The 15907-nt window shown below is 40.4% G+C and overlaps 1 pseudogene; it reads left to right on the top strand.

Annotated features, from left to right (window-relative positions):
- Window positions 1-12228: 12228 nt before the first annotated feature.
- On the top strand, window positions 12229-14208 carry LOC145412195 (general transcription factor II-I repeat domain-containing protein 2A pseudogene; annotated as a pseudogene).
- The last annotated feature ends 1699 nt before the right edge of the window (window positions 14209-15907 follow it).

The following is a 15907-nucleotide window of genomic DNA, read 5'->3' as shown; positions in this document are numbered from 1 at the left end:
GATTAAACCAAGGCTTTCTTGCGTTAGTCAAAGGATATGAGAAAGGAATGTATGCTTCCATGCCCGAGAGAATAACCTCCGTAATGCGCAAGGCACACTCAGATGGCTCACGGCCATGGAAGCAATAATCATTCCAGGGAAAATCAAAGAAGTACTGCCTGAGGGCCTCCCAGTCAGCGGCTCCAAAATGCCACAGACGACGTTTCCCTGGAGGGTCCACAGGCCGTACTGGAGTGACAGGACAGGTTAAGGTAATAAGTTTGTGATCGGAGGAGCCCAACGGAGAGAAAAGATTAACAGAGTAAGCAGAAGGATTAGTTGTGAGGAAGAGGTCAAGTATGTTGGAGCTCTCTCCAAGGCGGTCAGGGATACTGGTAGGGTGCTGTACAAGCTGCTCTAGGTCATTAAGGATAGAAAAGATGTATGCTTGTTCACCAGGTGGATCCGTGAAAGGAGAGGAGAGCCAAAGGTGGTGGTGAACATTGAAATCTCCAAGAATGGAGATTTCAGAGAAAGGAGAAGTGGACAGAATGTGTTCCATCGTAGAAGAAAGATAGTCGAAGAATTTTTGATAGTCAGTAGAATTAGGGGATAAGTAAACAGCACAGATATATTTAGTCAGAGAATGACAGGAAAGCCGAAGCCAGAGTGTGGAGAATTCAGAAGAATCAAGTTCAGGAACACGAGAGCAAGATAAGTCGTTGCGTATGTATACACAACAGCCACCTTTGGCTTTGAAATGAGTATAGAGAAAGTAGGAGGATACAGAAAAGGGTTTGCTGTCAGTTGCCTCAGACAGCTGAGTCTCCGTTAGAAAAAGAAGGTGAGGCTGAGAGGAGGAGAGGTGATGCTCAACAGAGCGAAAGTTAGATGAAAGGCCGCGAATGTTGCAGAAATGTAGAAGAAGAGAGTCAGACAGTGGTTCCAGGCACCTCGAGTCGTCACCGGGAGAGGGGCAGATGGCGGGGGCATTTATGGTCCCCCCCCCTGGGGACTCCGAGGCTGGGTGAATTGACGCCATTTTTGGTGAATTTTGAATAGGAAGTGTAGTGTGTACTGTGCATGTAGTTTGGTGAAGATAGTTAGAGAAATTTGTACTGGAGAGCATGCTGGCCTACTCTCTGTGTAACTGAGACACTGAAAAAGTTCAGCAAAGGGGGATGGTCAGGAACTAGTCCTGAGGGCTGATGAAACGGGAGCTCCAGCACTCCCTGTCATCAGCTTTCCATCCACCTCGGGAGTACTGGCCTGCTCGACTGGTGCTACAGTCTACTCCCGGAGCTTTTGACTGCGTCGTGTAGTTAAGGCTGACAACATTATTATGATTCATATTAGATCGGTTAGTTACTATTCACCTACCACCTCTCCAGGATTGCATACGGTGACATATATATGAACAGATTTTTAGCATGAAAAATAAGGAAGTGTAGCGGTAGACCAGTACAAGAGAGTGATTACACAGTGTTTCAGTTTTCTTAAAAAAAAAATGCGGAAAATCATGACAACCTCGTGAAAAATTACACAGATACATTTAACGTTACATTTCAGGATTTTTGGTAAGTTTAAAAAGATACACTAAAGGATTTGGTAAGTTTAAAAAAGATGCATTTAAGGATTTTTGGTAAGTTTAAATGTCTGTGCATTGGGTTTAACTTTCCCGCGAGTCTCTCTCAGTTTACTAAATTACACTGGTATTACCTGGAGCTGAAACCAAGAGTAAACTTAATCATCAAAGGGTTAATTCGTTTAGGTCAATGGGGAAAAAAAGTTAACTCGCAAACGTTCCATTTCCAGGCCTCCCAAAGCTTTCCCACCTGTCATGTTACTTTGTGTGTGTGTGTGTGTGTGTGTGTGTGTGTGTGTGTGTGTGAACTCGCAGGAGGTTATGAGAAACTGTATGTACTCGTAAAAATTTAGCCCTGCAGTATACTACTACGGAAAGACACACACACACACACACACACACACACACACACACACACACACACACACACACACACACACACACACACACACACACGATGGAAATGGAAGCTTAAATAAAAACGAAACGAACAAAGCCAAAACCTGTAATATGAAAGACACTGTATATGAAGAGACATTTTTAGCGACATCCAAAAGTCATACATACAAAATTACATTCTAAGTATTGTCAGCCTATTTGGAGAAGTTACCGAATCCTATCTCCTAGTGTATGGTGCTGCGTTTGAAAAATGAGGTAAATTTGTAAATCAAGTGGACAGAACAAGCACAGGCGTAGATTTAGTGTGATTTCTGTGTGGGATATTTGAGAATAATGAGTACCTCGTTGAAAATAGATAAGAGGTTCCACCGCCCGACTACAGCTGCTTGTATATAAGTTTACCAGGAGATGTAAAGTGTCTGTCACTATGCACGATGATGAGAAGTGAAGGTATAGCTGAACCTGACATCATCACATTGGCTCTCATTTGAAAAGTTTAGTTTGCTACAGTGGATAAGCCTACATTATCTTGTATTATCATAAATTCTGAGCTTCATTGTTCCTTTCTTTTTCTTTTATTTTTGTAGAGATTTCGTTTCTGGGCCAGAACTCAGAAACTGTTAATTATAGAGTCATGAGAGTCTGTGTGTTAAGTATTTAAAAAAAAAAAAAAAAAAAAAAAAAAAAAAAAAAAAAAACTATCCAGAGATTTCAATGGAACCTACGCAAGGGATCTGAAAAGCTCAGGTTATGTGTCCTCAAGGTGTTCTCCTTATGCCCACTTTAAAAGAACAGATTGGGAGGAGGGATGAGGACAGTTATGCGCTTGGTTAGGTGTGCAGAGAGATGGGGGGGGGGTATATGCTTGGTCAGATGGAGGGTTGCAACAGCGTAGCGTTGCCTATGTTTTTCTTTGCGGGCATAAAGATGAGAGTTCCTAGTATTTTCTTCTTCCACCAGACTTCTTTTTATTTCGTAATCCCATCCTCTACTAATCTTGTTTCGTCATTTCTCAAGAGTGCCGCCACTTGCCTTGATTACCCTTCCTCTCTCTCTCTCTCTCTCTCTCTCTCTCTCTCTCTCTCTCTCACACACACACACACACACACACACACACACACACACACACACACACACAACACACACACACAAGCATACCCTTTATTCTTCTTCCTCATTTCTCAGTCCGTTTCCTTTCGCCCATCCATCTCCCTCTTTCCCCCCGTCTACTGAGCGTCATTTCTCCTTATTGCGGTCCTCCATCACATCCAACCACACATTCCCAGGCCAAACACCCTCCCAGCGCCCTCATTCCACCACTCTCCTTGAGCCAGTTTTCCCGTTTACGACAACCTTACTTGCTTACCACATCCCTCGCCCTTCCTCGTGTTACGTTGCTGCTTTCTGGAATCTTGTTTGCTTTCCCCTTTTCTACTGTTTCTCTGCTACTCATCCCATCCTTCTCTAATACCCTTTTTATCGCTCTTTTTGCTTTCCCTCTCCTGCTACCCTAACCCTCCCCTCCCCTTCCTCGTGTAATGTGCTGCTTTCGGTAGTCTAGTTTGCTTTCCCCTTTTCTACTGTTTCTCTGCTTCACATCCCATCCTTCTCTAATACCCTTTTTATCGCTCTCTTCGCTTTCCCTTTCCTGCTGCCACGGCCCTAACCCTCCCCTTCCCTTTTACTAGCTGTTTTAACCCTCTTTATTGCTCTTATTTCACACGGTGCACCAGCAGACACAAGTACTCAACCTGGCGGAAAAAGAAATGAGATATGTAACGGGGAGAAAAGGAGACAAAATTAGATGCAAAAAAGGAAGCTGGAGGGGCGAGCACAGAAGGGGAGAAAATTATAGCAAGGACGTAAAGAGGCCATTATGATATGTAAAAGACGTTATCATTTAAGGATGAAGTAAAAGCAAGGACGTAAATTGGAGTGAAGGACAGAAGAGGGGAAGAGGGGTGGTCCTGTGATATAAAAAAATTTAAACTCTTATAAATATACAAGATGCCACCCCTGCAGTTCATAGCGTGCGTAAACTAGCGTGAAAGGAATGCTTTTAAGTAAACTCAAAATAATTACTGTTTCGAAGCTGCAAAGAAAGGAGATAGAAGAATGAAATGTGAACATGGCAAATAATGAATGTCTCTTTTACTTTAGGAAAACGAGAGTGAACAGCTAATAAATGAACAAATGACTTCTCTCCACAAAACATCACTGGCACAAGGGTATTTATGATATATACGGCTCCTATAAAATTATGAACTAAGTACAGTACTCCTTATCATTGTCATAATACCATTACCGACGCAGATGCTTTTCTTGAAGAGTTAAAACACAAAACACTATAAGCCTGGCAGTTGATCCACGTTACTGCAAAGGCGATTATCGCCCAACTATACTGAAATTTATTTACCCCTATCACTAATACAAATCCTTCCTAAACTGAAGAATATCTCCTGAAAGTTATAAAAACATCTGGATCTGAGGGGTTAAGAATATCTGTTCCTCTACGCCCAGGTATGTCTATGTAAAACCTACAAAGCTGGGTCTATCTGAAGGCTTCTTCCTGATTATTATACTTTACAATTTATCATTACACAAATGTCCTCTCGCAAAATATTTCTCTAAGTTATCTGTTCATAGTTTATACCAAAGCTAATTTTTGTCACGAAAGGCATGACATAAAATCAGAGTTCTCATACTAGGCATGACAGTCTCTGATGTTCCCGATAGAATAGATGTTATAGAGCCAATGTTGAAGTTAAAACCTTGCATTGTGTACATACCTGATAATCACGTACCTGACTGGAGATTACTGAATTATGTGATGTTCCGTGTCCTGTCCTTACATAGTCCACGCCAAGATTGCACTGTATATCATTTTTTTCCCTTTATATTCTTATCTATTTCGGCAATGCATAAACAAACATCAATACCTGCCGTGTGGACTGACGAGATGTAAGACTTCACATCGACCATTTCAATGCACAGGGCGAAGATGACCCTTACAATAAAGAAAAATAAAATGAAATAAAAAAGTAAAAGTGACTGTTAACCAAGAACCAGGCTTACCGATTCGCTCTGACGGTTTCTCTTAAGCTGAATAATATTATATGGCGGTGTTACTGAAGAAATATTTCACTATAACGATTTCAAAATAAAAATAAGACAATATATATATCTCTAGGAAGGATTAGGATAATGCAGTACGAGAGAGAGAGAGAGAGAGAGAGAGAGAGAGAGAGAGAGAGAGAGAGAGAGAGAGAGAGAGAGAGAGAGAGAGAGAGAGAGAGAGAGAGAGAGATGGGGAAGGATACAGCCGAGTTGTATGTTTGTACCCGTGTATTCTGTATACACATTTACTAGAAATGCACAGTCGAGGGAGAGCTGAATATGATTTTTTTTTTTCCTGAAACTATGTCTCTACCAACGCATGCAGAGGGGGGAGCGGGCTGATGCACTTAGGGCTTCCACTCACCCCGGTTTAATATCTTCATATCTCAACAAACTATGTAAAGTTGTCGAGTTGGGATAATGATAATAACTTCCTGTGACCTTTGGTGCCTGAAACGTATAGTGGGAATGTATATGAGAATTATAGAATCACTGTGCCACCAGAGAAATGCACTATCACATTGTTATTAGCAACTTCAGCCATGTCTTTATCGAAAAACTCTGCCTCAAAATTGGGGTGCCACCACTAGCCCAGTGGAGCATAATAAGGCAAAGGAGGAACAGTGAGTGGGAATATTATCCAGGATTCTTACTCTTTCACACAACCTTACAAAAGTTCCCTACCTTATTTATCTATCACGCACTAGCCTTTCAGCCAAAGGTGCTTCTGAAAAGAGGTCCACTGATTCACTGACATTTGTAGATCCCGAAGAAGAGGTGAAAGACCCAGAACATCAGCACTGACGCTGAATGTGTGTTCGCCCTCATTATTTGAAACTTCACTTTTAACCCTTTTACTCCAGCGACATACTTTTCGTTGCTTTCTTTCTACCACCGGACTGAGTTGGTTTTGCTAATGTGAGGCGTTTTGACCTAGAGCACTTTGACATTACATTCATTAACCTTTTCGCTAGATGAGTTTCCCACATGCTGAATAAATCTCTAGAGGTGGTAAAAATAGCCCAGATTCAGTAGGAAAAAAGACCCTGATGGAATGTGAGGCACTTTTCCAATATGATCTGACACAGTGTGAATTCCTTGTATGAACAATATAATTACAGACTAATGTAAGTTGCTTGCTGGACGACAAGGGAGACCTGCGGAGAATCCTCCTTTAGAGGATATGTATGGGGACTGTCTCCTCTGTCATAATCATACTCACAGTTGAAGGTGAGAAAAAAGTGATATTTCGCTCACCTGCCTGAAGGACAAAGAGGTTATCAGCACAAAACATCAGCATAAAGTATCAGTTTCATTTGTCATCAGTGTACCCCGAACTTGTCTGCTGTTATCGTGTGACTACCCTCTCATCGAAGGATACATAGAGTAATGCATCTACCATGAAGCATAGGCTGCAGCAGAAAACCCAGCGATATGGGAGATGCAGAGTGACCACCTCATCCGTCATCATCGAACTCCTAGCTGGGCTACAGATACCCCATAATCGCCCTTTATGAAAGGAACATAATGGTTATCTTTCCACGTCACTTCGAAATATTAGATGATGCCCTGCTGCAATCCTTTTACACCTAGAAGCACAGAGTGACCCTTCTAGGTCAAAAAGTGCAGAATTCCCTGCAGCCAACCAAGGTCTCGTATTCATATCTTTGAGGGTGAGTTCAGGGGATTTTACACGAGGATTATTATCATTTTCATATTTTGTATGTTGTTGTTCGTAACTAGTCAGAACTTTCACACTGTATTCCTCCTGTGTGGTCCCAATCAAACCTGAGTCAAGTAATTTCATTGGTTGCAGCATTTGGTCTTAATTCAATCCAAGTAAAAACTCTCCTGTCTATACCACGGGACTGAACCACCCCAGCCCCTCGGAGTTTTTTAGTCAGTTTCTCTGAATGCGATTGCCTCGCATATCTTGTGGTAGCAGTGGTATTTGCCATCACTTTGTCATCCAACCATTCCGTTGATTAGTGAAGCCATATTAAGAAACCTCATCGATCCCAGGGAGAGCATTAATAACCAGATCCCAGGGAGAGCAGTAATAATCAGACAGTGACACAAACTACCTGCTTCTATGATGGCAAGGAAAACATGGCCACTATTTGTCCCTCAGCACGAATTTCAAGTCTGTCCTTGGGTGACCTCAGCTCCTTGGGAGGCATCTGTAACCCTCACCAACCATCCATTATCACAACTCCCATCAATGGCTGTCGCGTCCGCCTCGAGCTCGATATCGGAGTCAGTTTAGCTACTCTTTATAGTCTCTTAACTCAGCAACATACTTACGCATGACAATTTTGACTGGTTCAGTTGCACAACTCCGTTGTTTGTCTCATCTATATCCTGCAATTCTTTAAATTATTTTGTTTGCAAATCATGGCATTGTTTATCAGTCACTACACATTACATCAGTCACTATTCTACCCAATCTTTCCGTTTTGTCTTACATAAAGTGTCAGGACACTGAAATATCATAACACACTACATAATGGCTAGTGACGTATATACTGTTAATATGTAATATAGAGGTTGGAAAAAAGTCACGCCTAAGCTCGAGAAATCTGGAGGAAACAGCAATGCACATTCAAGCTAGGGAATTTCGCACACAGCACAGTAAGACACCGGATGGGAAACTTCCAGAGTCGTGGAAAGTTTCTCAGATCTCTCGAGCTTAGGCACGACTTTCTTCCAACCTCTAGCCATTACGTAGTGTGTTATGATATTTTAGTGTCCTGAAAAAGGTACATGTATTCCAGTGTGCGTGAATGTGTTTTAGTGAGACACGCTAGTAGGTTAGATATACTTTGTGGAAAATCCATTTATTCAATTCCTATATTCGGAATAGCACACGATATTAATACAACCTGAGATAATTTTGTTGATTTTATCTTAATGTTTTGTTTTCATAAACGTACAACTAAATTACCTTACTGTGATTTAACTATATAAAGAAATACTATTCGCCACTTAGGGGGTGGTACCATGCTATCGCTCTCTGGTGGACTGAATATGCCAGAAATCTTACAGCAGTACTTCTCTTGACTTAGAATATGCCTATCCGCAAAATGGTTCCTTAATCTAAATGTCTGAATGTTTCCTTGCTCCATAAGCATAAATATAATTATATTCATTTCAGAAGCCGTGTTGTATTTGCCTAATATTCTGTGTATTTTACCTAATGTCAGATTATTCTTCCCATATGAAACCTTTCAGAGTTTTAAGCTTTGAAATAAGCATGCATACCTTGTACATATACTAATGTGTCGCAAAAAAATATATTAAAGTGTCATGTAATGTACAGTAGATGTGTAGGCTACCTTTCATGGAATTAAAACTAGTCAGAACAAATAAAAAATATTAAAATTATGTTATGCCTGTCTTATTTTCGAAAGAAATTCTGAATTTGAAAAAATCGGAAACTGTTTATGTGTGCGGTTACCTAACCTTTACTTGCCAATCTAAGTAGGGTTATGTGACTGCAGAAAACCTCACTGGGAACGTGTCAAAAGAAATTTCAAAATCGCTATTTAAACCATTTTCTTCTGATATTTTGAATCCCTCCAACACCCTATTTATCCTTTCGCGTCGTGGATGGGCCAGGGTGAGGGAGGCGGTAGTGAGGTGACTGTCGGCTCTGATGTGGAGACTTTGATTAAGGTTCTTTGGGGGTTAATTTCCGGTGGTGGGAGTGATGGATGTGTGGCGAAGCAGAAAGATGGGATGCGTGTGTGTGTGTGTGTGTGTGTGTGTGTGTGTGTGTGTGTGTGTGTGTGTGTGTGTGTGTGTTCCACTGAGTCGATTAAATGATGGATAATATGTCTTATGGCATGAGAGAGAGAGAGAGAGAGAGAGAGAGAGAGAGAGAGAGAGAGAGAGAGAGAGAGAGAGAGAGAGAGAGAGAGAGAGAGAGTTATGAATTTGAGGTTTGAAGATGATGCCCAAAAATTGACAAGTAATAAGACATAAATATATAAAAAGAATGCACTCACTGTGAACATACTTTCGGTAACTCCCCCAATATATACGATTTATGGCTAGAATTCCTTTTTCCTACCAGACGAATACATTTACTGCCTTGCATAATTAATTCTATGGTCTTACTCTCCCCTGTTACACATATTCGGGAAGCACATACCTCAGCGTCAGTAAAATTTATTAATCATTCCAATATTCGGATCCAGATTCATTGCAAAATTTGTCCAACTCTTCCCTGACTCACTACCAACTTATCCACCAGATTTCACTGAAGTCCAGCAACAACTTTTTGAGATATCTTGTATACAGACAGACATGGGTGACTACATAACCTCTGTCCTACTTCGTCAACGCAGGTAGTGCTGTAAGAGTGACCAAAGCAAACGAAACACGTTCACATTGTCTCTTGGTTTGCCGGCTGTCGAAGTCAGGGAAGGAATGGAGAAAGTTCATCTGGTTCTCTCTCTCTCTCTCGATATACGAGAGAGAGAGAGAGAGAGAGAGAGAGAGAGAGAGAGAGAGAGAGAGAGAGAGAGAGAGAGAGAGAGAGAGAGAGAGAGGTAAGTGTGGATAATACCTGAGTGTGGTTGACCGGGTGTGTGCGTCTAACAGAAGGTGCGTAAGAGGCAGAGGTGAAGGGATGGCAAGTGTGTTTCACAGCTTAGGAACGTGAATATTAATTTCGTTGTCAATTCATTTTTCACATTAACATTCCGCGTCAGTAAAGGTAATAATCGACAGAGGTAACTACTTTACTGCACGATCAACTAATTCTAGAACCTCGTATGGAAACTGGGATTCATTCAAACCCCTTGAACCCGTCTGCTTCCACGCCTGATAATAATGTATATGACTATTTCTGCAAAACGTGTTACTTTGTATTTAATATTAACTTTGTGTGCACACCAGGCCTTAACGTACTAATCTTTATAAAAAGACTTCTGGCGTCAGTTGCTTCAGTGCACACATAGTTCAACTAGCGTGAACTGGGTCTGACCCGCATACCCAAAGGATTTATACACATTATTCGTCTAAATTATAGATATTTCGACTATTCCAGCTGCATTTGGTATGTATGTGCCATGCATACACATATATACCAGACACTTAGCCTATTGAAGAGGGTATCTCCATCACTGTGATCTGATCATGTTAACTGGGTTTACCAGTCCATTCATGCCCCTGATGCTACGATGTAAACAAACACATCTGCCACATAAAACAAAACGCGCCAGCCACTGTACCAGTCATCAGTGCTGGTAACTGTACAACGTACAGTCGCGGCACATAGTCCTTGACCAGGTTGTAGGGGAAAGTCAATGCCACCACAGGGCTGCAGTGCGTCGGAACACCTTCCCTTACACCCCCTGCAGGGGGTGATGGGGGAAGAAGGCAAGGGGTGTAAGGGAACGTGTTCCGACGCACTGCAACCATGTGGTGGCATTGACTTTCCCTTACACCAGCCCTGTGCAACCTGCGGCCCAAGGGCCGCATGCGGCCCTCAAAGGCTTTCAATGCGGCCCTTTCTCCTAAAAATAAATAAGCTATAGTGCGGCCCTCAGAGAGAGAGAGAGAGAGAGAGAGAGAGAGAGAGAGAGTGTTACCAACTAGAGCCCACCGAAGGTTTGATTAAAATATTAAATTCATATTCTTGTGTACCAATTTTACCATCTTTTTCCTATTTCATTCACTAGTGTACAGATTTTAGTTATATTAGAACAGAAAATAACATATTACTTGAAAATTTTAATTATTAGTACATATATAGATTGAGTGATCCTTGGCTGTCTGTCTATGAGTCAGACACGTATGATTCACGTACTGTAGTATGGTACATGTGTTCCCACCTGACGGTGCCACTGCCTCACCAGTCTCCGTTGCGACTTCATTTGTTGTGGTTGATTTGTGATTACCGGTACTCTAAGTGTCTAAACTTCTTTTATATTGCAGTTTTGTGATTGGCTTTAGAAAACTTGCAAGCAAAACATTTTGAGAATTATATATCACTGCTGAGAATGTGGTAGAACCGTAGAACTGCTAAGATTTATAAACCATGAATTGATCAATAGCTTACAACTGAACAGTTATTGTTACATAGCCAATTTTTAACCTGTTCTTTACCGATGGCTTACTTTTCATAATTTTTGAAAATTATATATCAGTGCTGAGAATGTCGTTTAACCGTAGAACTGCTAAGATTTATAAACCATGAATTGATCAATAGCTACAACTGAACAGTTATTCTTGCATCGCCCATTTTTAACCTGTTCTTTACCGATGGCTTACTTTTCATATATTTAGGCTACCATTCGACAAATTTAAGTAAGTGAGGGAGTGTTTTATAGAGATGAGGGGGTTACTATATGTGTCTACTGAAAGATTTGGTGCAGATATAATGATTTCCTTCCTAATATGGCTAACAACAGTTGATTATATTTAGCTTGGGAGAGAGTCGCGAGAGAATGGGTAACTCATCCCGAAAGATAATGCACTTAATTACCTCTATAATCGATTTATGTATTTTATCTTAATCATTCACTTGATTTTGCGAAGAAAATTAATACAAAATTATTAATTTTATTGGAATCTATTACATTTTTCTTAAAGCCATGTTTTACTAATTATATATTTTTCTCAGCAGGAAAGATCTTATTGTACTAATAATGGCTTCAAGTAAAAAACGCAAAATTTCAGAGGAAAACCGGAGTTTTCAAGAGAAATGGACTGAACAATATTTATGCACACAATCAGGGGGGAAAGCATTGTGCCTTGTGTGCCATGAAACCATTTCTGTTTTAAAAGAATATGACACCAATAGACACTACATCACAAAGCACAAAGAATATGAAAATATGACAGGTGAAGCACGCAAGGAAAAAATATCATTCTTGCAGAAATCTCTGAAAGGACAACAGTCATTGTTTACAAAGAAAGTTAAGGAATATGATGCATCTCTCAAAACAAGCTTCTTAATTAGTCAAATCCTTGCAAAAAGACTCAAGCCCTATTCTGATGGTGAGGTAGTGAAAGAATGTTTGTGTGTAGCCTCGGACAATATGTTTCCTGACAAAAAGAAACAAGTTGAAAACATGAGCCTTTCAAGATATACTGTTGCTAGAAGAATAGACAGTCTTTCAGGGAGTATTGAAAGTACAATGGTCAAGCGAGTTAGTGCTTTTTCTGCGTACTCTGTTGCTCTTGATGAGAGTTGTGACACCACAGACACTGCACAACTTGCTGTGTATATTAGGGGTGTTGACAATGACTATAATATTACAGAGGAAATGGCTTCACTACAAAGCATGAAGGGGACCACAACAGGACAAAATATTTTTGATGAATTGGAAAAAGTATTGGCAAAGTTTGGACTGGACTACACTAATTTAGTTTGCATTACAACAGATGGTGCTCCTGCGATGTCTGGTCAAAGAAATGGGGTTGTTGGATTACTGAAGACCAGAATGGAGTCTCAAAATATTGGCTCAGGTTCACTTATTGTCCTGCATTGTATCATACACCAGGAAGCTTTACGTGCAAAGACAATAAACTTTCAGCATGTGACTAATATTCTTGTGAAAGCTGTCAATTTTATTAGGTCAAGAGGTCTAAATCACCGCGAGTTTCAGCAGTTAATGGCAGACATTGAAGCAGAGTACAGTGATGTGAAGTATTTTTGTGAGGTCAGGTGGCTAAGCAAAGCAGGAATGTTGAAGAGAGCATATGAACTTTTGGAAGAAATTGTACTGTTCTTAGATATGAAAGGTAATGCTATCCCTGAATTGAGAGATAAGGAATGGAGATGTGATTTAGCATTTTTAGTAGATATAACTGATCATCTTAGTGCACTGAATGTTAGACTTCAAGGAAAAGATCAACTAATAAATGAGTTGGTCTCACTGATCAAAGGCTTCCAGATAAAATTGCGTCTGTGGGAGTCACAAATCAGAATCCATAACTCAGCCCACTTTCCTACACTGAAAAACCATGACACTAGCAACCTTCAGTATCAGAAGTATGTTGACAAGTTGGCAGTCTTACAAGAGGAATTTTCAGAAAGATCTAATGACCTCAAGAAACATTCACAAGCCATTGAAGTCTTTACTTCTCCTTTTTCTGTGGATGTGGAAGCAATTCCCGAGGACATGCAAATGGAAATAATTGAACTACAATGCAATGATGAACTAAGAAAGAAGTTTGATGATAGTTCAGTATACCAGTTTTATAAGAAGCATGTATCAGTGACAGTGTATCCAAAACTGTCTGCTCATGCAAGGAAAATGATGTCAGTGTTTGGTAGCACATATGTATGTGAGTAGCTCTTTTCAAAAATGAATCTGGTTAAAAACAAGTATAGGTCTTCACTTACTGATGAACATTTGGAAAGTACCCTGCGTGTAGCCACATCATCCATACAGCCTGATATTGATGAGTTGGTGTCCCAAATGCAACATCAACCGTCTCACTAGGGTAGCCTTTCATTTGCTCATTGATGGTAAGGAAAATGTGTCTGCGTTTGATAATTCTTATTTTAATGATCCCAGTTAACCAATAACAAGTAATTATTTATATTTATACGCTATAATAATAAGGTAGCCTTTCATTTGTTCATTGATAGCAAGGAAAATACTTTTGTTTCGGACAATTCTTATTTTTATGATCCCAATTTAAATAAAATCAGTAACAACTAATTATCTATCTTTATCAGTATAATCCCACATAATAAGTCTTCGATCGTGGTAAATAACGTGAAATAGTAAGGTTATGTGGCCCTTCATGCCAACAGAGTCGTGACTAGTGGCCCTTTGGGAAAAAAGGTTGCACACCCCTGCCTTACACCCTGGTCAAGGACTATGTGCCGCGACTGCACATAGCCTGTGAAAGGTATATAATTACATTTACAAAAGAATTGCTGACAGAAGACTGCAGGCTTAATCTATATTTCACGCAGGGAATTGCAAAACTCGCTTAACAATTTTACTTACAGCTGTAATGAAAGATATTTAGAGGCAGGGTTATCTCTTTCAGCGTACCGCTCTGACAGTCACACCCTATGGTTCATCGACCCAAGGTGCTTCACTGCCATAGACTTTGAGGACGCCCCATCAAACGGTTCTCATGGTCCCGCATCCATCTAGAGTTTTAATCGTTGGTACATGAGTCCTGTAATGCATGGGGCAGTATGACAATGGGTAACGCTTACTTTACTTTTCTGATCTCGCTCTTCATTTTATACTTCCCCATATTCTTGTATTTCTGCTTGGAGAAAGTTTTGAATTTGACCATAGCCACACTCTTACTGGCCAACCAATAGCCTCCATCTTCCACCGGGTGTATTCCTTCCCCATCCAACTTCTTTCCGTTTCTTCAGTACCCACAGCTTGGCTCAGCTCATCGCACCCACTCCTCTCCACCCAACTCACCTTTGTTGTACCCTTTCCGAATATCGAACTGCTAAGTCAGTGGATCCAAACCAATCGTTCATTGATCGTAAGGGTTAACAGCAAGAACTGCAGGAGTTCATGGAGCACCATGAAATGAAAATAAATAAGTAAAGAAAGATAAACTCTGAAAAAGAACTGAGCAAAGTGAATCTCTGTGTGATTCCGATATCCACACAATCATTACCAAGTGTTTGTTAAATTCATGGAGATAATAAGGAGTAAAATCATTTGAAAATGCCTGTGAAAATAATTTGTATGAAACTGTGACCTTCATTTAGGTACCTAAGTCACCCTGATGACACTTGTCACCATCTAAGGTGCAAGGAGGTTGTCTTCACTAGAGTCTGCTGAAAGTTTAATTATTCTTCCTTATTTTAAAGGGTAAATGTTACGTGCAAGTTAAAATGGATCCAATGGCATTCTTTTCTAAGAATTCCAAAGCAAAAATAAGCCTTAAAAAGGTGGCAAATCACAGTTGTACGTGTGACTTGTAACTTACATTATCCCTTCATCAACGTTGTCTTCCCAGAGTGTACTGTGCTTACCCTACTCTGATTCACCTGCCACCACAGCCTTAAACAATGCCACCCATTGAATTCTACCCATCATTTAACTTTTAACCCTCTTTTAAACTGCATCTCACCAGCTTACATGCATTATTCATGTGTACATGAATACTTCCCCCAGCGTGGGAAGAATTCCGGGTAACGACTCCTACTGCGTTATCATAGCCGCCGTATTTGTGCCAGTCGACCTAAAGTTGCATAGGGTTATCTGGATTTTTCACTGGGGAGGTTAGCTATCATTCCAGGTCAACTCTGGAACTGTCTTCCTCTGTCTGTACTTCCTACTTCCTATGATCTCCATTCTTTCAAACGCAGTGTGTCCAGGCATCTCGAAATGAACGGATCTTGAATTTGGTTCTCTTTTGAATTATTTTGTTCTTGGAAGGAACGGTTTGTGGGCCCCTGGTACTTGGTTCCTTCTTTCTTGCATTAAAAAAAAAAACATGAATGTCACTAATTATTTTCTTCACTATTCAGCATTCTGGTATTCTGAGCCACTGCGACCCCTGCCACCAGTGAGATAGACGGATTGCAATAGGGATATCCTTATTCACTAATTAGCTAAGATTATCTGTAGTAGTGACGTACCTTGTTTTGACGTTAGGTACTAGTAAACTGATTTCGTCTAGTCTGTGGATGACATATAAAAGATTCATTTCTTATTGAACAACACACATCTGAACGTCATTTGTCTTGCTCTAATGCTGGTGATGAACCCCTCGCTGATACATATACTTCTACACTAGTTTGTTACCATCTAACCACAGAATTAAGAAGGCTATCATCTATGCCATACATAGGTAACAGATTTTATATATATATATATA

The sequence above is a fragment of the Coenobita brevimanus genome, chromosome 92 (assembly GCF_032717465.1).
Source record: "Coenobita brevimanus isolate Jiangsu-jjx chromosome 92, ASM3271746v2, whole genome shotgun sequence".
In the NCBI taxonomy this organism is placed as follows: Eukaryota; Metazoa; Arthropoda; class Malacostraca; order Decapoda; family Coenobitidae; genus Coenobita; species Coenobita brevimanus.
Note: the sequence above shows the minus strand (reverse complement) of the source record. Positions and strands in the feature narration are given on the sequence as shown.